General features: G+C 42.9%; 1 pseudogene; it reads left to right on the forward strand.

Annotated features, from left to right (window-relative positions):
• Positions 1 to 1,353: 1,353 nt before the first annotated feature.
• Positions 1,354 to 6,004, forward strand: LOC136478415 (NAC domain-containing protein 78-like; annotated as a pseudogene).
• Positions 6,005 to 7,849: the final 1,845 nt, after the last annotated feature.

The following is a 7,849-nucleotide window of genomic DNA, read 5'->3' on the forward strand; positions in this document are numbered from 1 at the left end:
TAGCAATAGCTGCGTACCTAAAGCCAAAACATTTTATAATTTAGTAGTGACTAGCAAACATATCCGTGCGTTGTCACGGGAGAAAAAGTGAACTAGTATGCTTAATGAATATGATGATCATGACAGAAGGCTGCTGTCGATTTTTCACATCATTCCGTTGTCAGTGGTTGCACGGGTGCGTAAGTACAGGAGGTAGATTTATTAGATCGAATTAGATAACAAACTACTCAATATGTTGTTTCATGGTTTTGCTTTTAATCAATATTACATTAATAACTTGATGGTGAAAATATTTATTTCTCCATCGAAGTTCTAGAGTTCAAAGAAATAGTGTTGTTTTTATTCTTTATTTTTTGTTATTATTCATCTACCCGTTTCTATTTTCACGTTTGCATTTAGTTGTTGGCGGTGAAAATATTTTTTTCTCCATCAAAGTTCTAGAGTTCAAAGCCTATTTATTGTGTTTTTTTATTCTTTATATTTTGTTATTATTTATCTACATGTTTCTATTTTCACATTCGCATTTAGTTGAATGTGAAAATAACAGAATAAAAACAGGTTTAGTTGAACGTGAGAAAATAAAAATAACAAAAACGTACCTGAACCTAATCGGAGTTCGATGAGTTGTACCACGCCATTAGGAGCTTACCGTCGTCCTCCTTTTATATATATATATATATATATATATATATATATATATATATGAAAAAAAATCAGACGTAACTGAACACGGACGGAACTGGAATAAAAAAGAGAAAGAAATAGGAAAAGAACATCAAAATAAGGAAACAAATCGGACATGTTGTGGTTCTCTGTTCCTTATGCCTGTTCATGACGTATAGGGACTCTACGGCAAGATTTATTTGATTAGGATTTGATCCATATGTCTATATATATATATATATATATAACAAAATAGATAAACTAAAAAAAAGTCAAAGCGATTAATAGATTGAAACGGAGAGAGTATAAAATAGGAGAGGTGTGGAGAGACGAACAAAAAAATAGTTTCAATTCACACCGAGTGAGTTAAAAGAGACCCTAAAAAAAAAAGTAAAAAACGGCGAAAATTAGATATAGATATAGATATAATAATTAAATTCACCTTATCTATCTACCAAGAAATACGCCATTTTTCGGTGTACCAAACTTTAAAGTGCACCCGGAGTAGTCTTCCAGAAGATGGAGAGCAAAAGCAAAAGCAGACGAGCCCTCGTGGGTCTCGTTCAGCTGCCATGAAACTTTTCTTTTTTTCATCCAGAACCATATTTTTCTCGCAAATTCAGCCGTGAACAGAGTCGCCACAGTGTTTTTTTATAACCAGCCGAACGGCCCCGTGGAGTAGTCCACGCACGCACGCACGCACGCACGCGGCTCCTTCCCTCCTGCTCTTCCCCGTTGCGTTGCTCACGCCGACGCCAAAGAGCAGACTCCTCCACTTCCACGGCTCCCCTCCTCATCGTGTTCGCCGCCTCCCCAGTCCCCACTCCCAAACCCTAGCAACCCCCACCCCCGATTGAACCCAAATCCGCTCCTCCCACCCGAGGAATTATGCGAAATTCCCCGAGATCCTAGCCCGGCCCAACCCTACCGTACCGGATCGATCGCTCGCTCGCTCGCTCTCCACCAACCCTCGTAGTCTCAATCTGTAGATAGATAGAGACTACGATGAGCCTATCACCGCTCGACTCCTCCTCCCCGCCGGCGGCGGCGGAGGTGCCCCTCGCCCCGGGCTTCCGCTTCCACCCCACCGACGAGGAGCTCGTCTCCTACTACCTCCGCCGCCGCGTTCTCGGCCGCCGCCTCCGCGTCGACGCTATCGCCGAGGTCGATCTCTACCGCCTCGAGCCCTGGGACCTGCCCTCCCTCTCCCGCATCCGCAGCCGCGACGCCCAGTGGTACTTCTTCGCCCGCCTCGACCGCAAGGTCGCCGGCGCCGGCGCCGGGGGCCGGGGCGGCCCCGGCAACAGGACCAACCGCGCCACGCCGAGGGGGTACTGGAAGACCACGGGCAAGGACCGCGAGGTGCACCACCGCGGCAAGCCCGTCGGGATGAAGAAGACGCTCGTCTTCCACGCCGGGAGGGCGCCTAAGGGCGAGAGGACCAACTGGGTCATGCACGAGTACCGCCTCCTCGACACAGACGGCCCTCAGGTTGTTTTCTCCTTGCTTCATTCACAAATCAATCAACCAGTCCGTCCATCCTCAATCAATATCAGTTTGTGTTTATCTAATCAATTAGAGCCTGTATCTAAATTAGAGTGTGTATGTATGTACTACTTACGATCCGATCCCCAAACACACCACCTCCCAGCTCTGGAGATTGATGATCTGCTCTTTCTGCCCCAATTCACGCGCTTGGCTGACTGCCCAATCTATTTGCTCGTGGACCAATCGGCACAGTATTTTTCTTTTGTCGATTTAAGGGCCATCTGCAATACAGATATTTCGATCGTCAGCCGCTTAAGGGAAGCAGCTCTCCTCATGGTTTTGTATTCTCACAATTTATGGTAGGATGCCATGCAAAAACCAAAAAGGGCTTGGCTTGGTACATGTTTCTATTTTTTGTAAATAAATCCCTGCAACCTGAAAAGGTGCAATCACTCTCTTCCTCCTGTGTGGGTTCTAATTTACTTCTACATCAAGATGATATCGTTGGCAACCCTGTTGTTGTGAGACTATCCTTTCGTGAATGAGGACCCTCCGACAATACATCTAGTCATTCGTGGAAGGCGAGTTTGCCGCTTCACATTGTCATTTGTTGCATGGCAGCATGCAAACCAAAAGGGTTTACTAGATAGATGATTGATTTTGTCTTTTGTATAAAAAAAATTCTGTAACCTGAAATATGCAACAGCACATTGTGTATTCTCGTCATGCTGCATGATTATGATATACATAGCCCTTGTTTTTGTGTCATTGGATGGTTCTATCAAACAACGTTAGGACGGTGTACTGGACTACCTTTGAACCCAAATATAAGTTCATCTGAGTTTGTCCTAACTCAAATTTCTTGACATTTATTACCATCTATTTCTATAAAAGCCTATAGATTGACTTCATATGATTCATGTTAATAGATTGCACGTGCAAATAACTTTCATGATTACTATAGTTCTTTCTAGGCCTTCTTTCTATTTAAAGTAGTGTGTTCTTATAAATTTTGCTAGTCAAAGTGTAACTTTGTAGACCGGGCCATGCCAGGACTTGTATAAGGGCACCCTCAACAGTATGAGCTAGTTACTGTCTCTTAAGACAACGTCTCCAATGGTGTTAACTTTTAGCAATAGCTCATAATATGGATAGGCCCACATGACAACCTCACATGGTCTTGGAATGTGTGTATGAGACTAGCTCTTGATCAAGAGATCTCTTCTCTCTCTCTCTCTCCTATTAAAATATGAAACAAAATGCTTAGAGCTAGCTCATAAGCCACTATTGGAGGTGCCCTAAGGGATCCGAGGAAGTAGTTATTTGTCGCTGCAAGTTCCCATACCAGAGTTCAATTCCAGAAATTGTGTGTGATTGATCTAAAAGTCTTGAGGAAAAAAAGGAATGCACTAAGAATAATGCTTCTCTTTGGCTATGTGTTCCTTTTTCATATTATGTATGCTGCTTAGGAGAACGTGGCTTTTGAGGCTTGCCCCATGTTCTGCTTAAATCCTGATGTTTATTTTCTGCTGAACCTGTAGGATCTGCATGTGGTGTGTAGAATCTTCCAGAAGCATGGATCTGGACCGCAGAACGGTGCGCAGTATGGTGCACCATACATGGAAGAGGAATGGGAAGAGGATGATGATGCTATTGAGAATGGTCCTACCAGTGGCGCATCTGCTCAAATGGCTGCAATCACATGTGCTGTAGATGAGGAGTCAAATGAGGACGATGAGAATGCTTATTGTGAAACAAACAGACCTGCTCGAGTAGAATCATCTCATCTTCCTTTGGTAAATGTTTATTTGCTCATATTATACTCTCCCGATGGAACTAAATGACATCGTATTTCCTGGCATGCAATCGAATTTGAGTGTCGCCTTGCAGCTCTAGTTAACGTGTTGATATTTACTTCTGTTATCATTTCCCTTGAATTCAGGTCCATGAAATGCTCAATCCACCAGAGATGGCTCCTCTACAAGGTCAGGATTCTAAAGAGACGAGTGATGGAAGCTGTGCTGATGGTGCTATTTCTCTGGAAGAGATTTTGCAGGAACCATTGTCGAATATTAGTGTGGAGAATATAGGTAGACTTGAAGGGCAGAATGCCACTGATGATAGCATCAATGTTGATGACTTGTTATCAGCATACCCCAGGAAAGATAATGGCTATGTAGGCCAGGATAACACTATGAATGGGAGTGGTCCAGCAGATGGTGATCACACAAGCTGGCCTTTGAGAGCAATATAGTAATCAGAACTATGTCAATGGCCCTCTTGCCGATGAGTTCTTTGACACAGGGAATGATACCAATGGGGATTGCATATTCTGGGCACCAGCAAGCTGATGGCTTTCCAGCACCTTCGCCAAGTGGATGATAGTATGGTATTTTATGATGCTCCATCTGATTACAACCTGTTGGATGGAAATGATGACTTCGTATATCTGAACGACCTCCTCAATGAGCCACTTGGAAATGAATCACTCTGTGATGGAGATGATGTGATGGCTTACTTTGATGCCACAGAGAATGATTTCAAGTATGACATTTTGGGCTCTGCTCAGGGTTCGAATTATCAACTTGCAGACACGCCGTTGAACTTTGCCCAAAAGGTGTGCCTTGGAACTGCTATATATATATATATATATATATATATATATATTGCATTTCCTTCCTAGTTCTCTGACTATTAGGCTAAAGAAATAATTGGTGATCGCTAGTTCTGTATGCTAAGGAGCTAATCTGTGATCACTAAGCATGTCTTCTTTCTTGTCTTTCTGGTGATACACCCACATTGTTTACTTATTTACAGAGTGATAACAAAGACAAGTTAACATTCAATGGGATCTCTGAGGTTCCTGAAGCAAATGCTCAGTACGGTGCATCCTCATCTGGTTCCCATGAGGATCTGTATACAGATACTGAATTTCCAGGTACATTAGTTATATTCCTTTTATTTCTTTATTTACTAATACTTAGCGTTGTATACTTGTATTATAGAGCTTCATTTTGAATGTTGTGGTGCCTATACTTGAGTTTGTCTGCAAATAAATTCATACCTACAATTCGACTGTAAGTTTGTAACTGCCTTTTCTCCAGGTGTGCCAACAGATGACACTTCTGATAAAACTTATGGAAAGCGCCTTGCCAGCATGTTGGGCTCTATCCCAGCTCCACCTGCAATGGCCTCAGAATTCCCGCCATCAACAGGGAAATCTGTTGGGGTGCTCTCGGCTGTCAGCTCAAGCTCAATTCGTGTTACTGCTGGCATCATCCAACTTGATGGCCTCACTTTCAGCAGTGGCTCTGATCGGTGGCCCTTGCAGAAGAATGGAGACTTGAGTTTGCTTGTGTCTTTCGCCGTGGAGAGCGACGTGTCATCCAAGCTTCCTGTTGGTCTCGAGGATGCTACTCGGATTAGCACCATCCCCATGGTGCTGCGAAGTGGCCTTTACCTTTTCTTTATGTCGGCCATGATTCTCTTGTTGAGCTACAAAGTAGGGTCGTGTATCTACAGCAGGTAAGTTGAAGGTGATGGCGCCTTTGGTCCGGCCTGACCCGAGGGCTATTTATTTTGATTTTATACGTGGATCATCCCCTCAGTGATGAGGGGATAGCTTTGTTTTTTGTTTTTTTTTACACATTTACTATTCTGACCTGTCAAAACATATATCAATAAACTTTTGAACTGGTGATGGTGGCCATGCCGGGACCATGTCCTCATCAGGCAAAGTAGTGCACTGTGAACTTGGGGCTGTGCCCTTATTATTGTAACCAAAATTTAACTGCAGTATGTTATGTTATGCCCTGTGCTGTGGAAGAAAAGCTATTTTTCTGGTGTAATACCCTGGTGAGCTGCAGGTAAAGAAACACTGAAAATTGGATTATTATCAGGCCTTGTTATTTGGCAACATATCAGATGCAAATCAATCAACCTGTGCAAACTTAGAAACTACCAATCATGACTCTTAGATGCTGATCCAATGGATGAGGTGAGGGGCTTAAGCGCAAAGAAAAAAAAAAAGGTCGGCGGGTGGGGGGCTTAAGTGTAAAAAAAATTCACACATCTCACCTCATCCATTGGTTCAACATTTAGCGGTCTTAATGGGTAGTTTCTAAATTTGCACAGGTTGGTTGGTTTGCACCAGATACATTACCTTGTTATTTGCCCTGGTTCATGTAATCAGATTATCATAACCTTAATACATTGTGAACTACGTAGTTTACAGAGTAAGTTATAAGACAATTACCACTAAATCAAACATAAATCTCAGGGCAACCGCTTCATGATGGTCCACTTTTTGTTATTAAATTTTTTTAACTTTGTAAATATACCACAAATTGGTGTGAACCTTCAGTAATAGCTAATTCGGACAAGAGTCAGGATGGAGAAGGGACAACGAAAGTTGTATACTAATAAACTAAACCAGATGATTGCTCGAGCGAAGTCAGAATCAAAGAAAAGGTGCTTATCATTCTCATTCTTATCACAAAGCCTGCAGTGGTTGTCAATGTGGGAGTACCTTGAAAGTTTGCAGTGGCTGTCAATGTGGGAGGAGTACCTTGAAGCCCACGTGTTGCTAATGCATGTGAAATGAGTCTCCATGGAAAAGAAAATGCATGTGAAATGAGTCTCCATGGAAAAGGCTTTTCTTGTGCATCCAAACTCTGAGTCTTTGGAGAAGCCCAATGATCTGATCGAGGGGTCAATCTTCTAGCTCCTTGAGTTGGGACAGTCACCTGAATCTGTGCAAGGAGATACATATAGGCTATATAGGCTTAACACTATATTTATGAGAGCAGGTTTCCAAGCGTTAGAACCTTGAATCCAGAGGTCAGATATTCACCCTGTTCGCTGTTTGGTGCTGGTGCTGGTGCTGGTTTGGGCTGGCTGGTGCTGGTTTTTTGTGAGAGGAAAAACACTGTTAGCTGGTTGAATAAGTCTGGCTGAAACCAACAAGCGAACAGAATGATTGTATGAGGAAGAGTGGTGCCAGAAGGGGGAATAATGAGGTGATCATGGACTTGCTCCCCAGTCTGGACACTAGGGAGATGACCAAATCCTAGAATCACCTTGATGAATCCGAATGGTGCTGTTTGTATGGAGATGATGCTCCGAATGGTGCTGTTTGTATGGAGATGATGCTCAAGTGCTTAACTCATCTCATATCTACACATCTCATTATAGAGGCAAGAAACAATTGGATCCACAAACATAGGACATACCACGCTGCCTCCTCATGGGTCCAGAACCCATATAAACTTTGTTACCTTTGTGCTACCATCTAGTTCTACGTGCCATGCTATACCCGTAAACTGGTGATAAAAACACACTTTTTGGAACTTATAATTTTGAAACAATGTTTAAGCTTGTTTTAGAAAAAAAGTTATTTGCAAGGGTGCCGTTGTAATTTTTGCGGATTCAAAAAATATCATTATTATTCACTTATTCTGAACGGTACCATTACACTTCTACGGATAACTGAAATCTACCACTTTATACTGTTTTGAATGTCGTTGGGCCGATTTACAGTGCATCGTATTTTTGTATCGGCCAGAATACCCCTCTACCCTCCTCTCAGTTCATGTCACTAACGTGTGGACGACTCAAGTCCTTCCTCCTTCCTTCCCCCATCTTCTTCCTCATGAAAGGTGGCACGTCCTTGCACCCGCGTGCGCCGCGCGCCGCTGGT

Source organism: Miscanthus floridulus, chromosome 8 (assembly GCF_019320115.1).
Source record: "Miscanthus floridulus cultivar M001 chromosome 8, ASM1932011v1, whole genome shotgun sequence".
Classification (NCBI taxonomy): Eukaryota; Viridiplantae; Streptophyta; class Magnoliopsida; order Poales; family Poaceae; genus Miscanthus; species Miscanthus floridulus.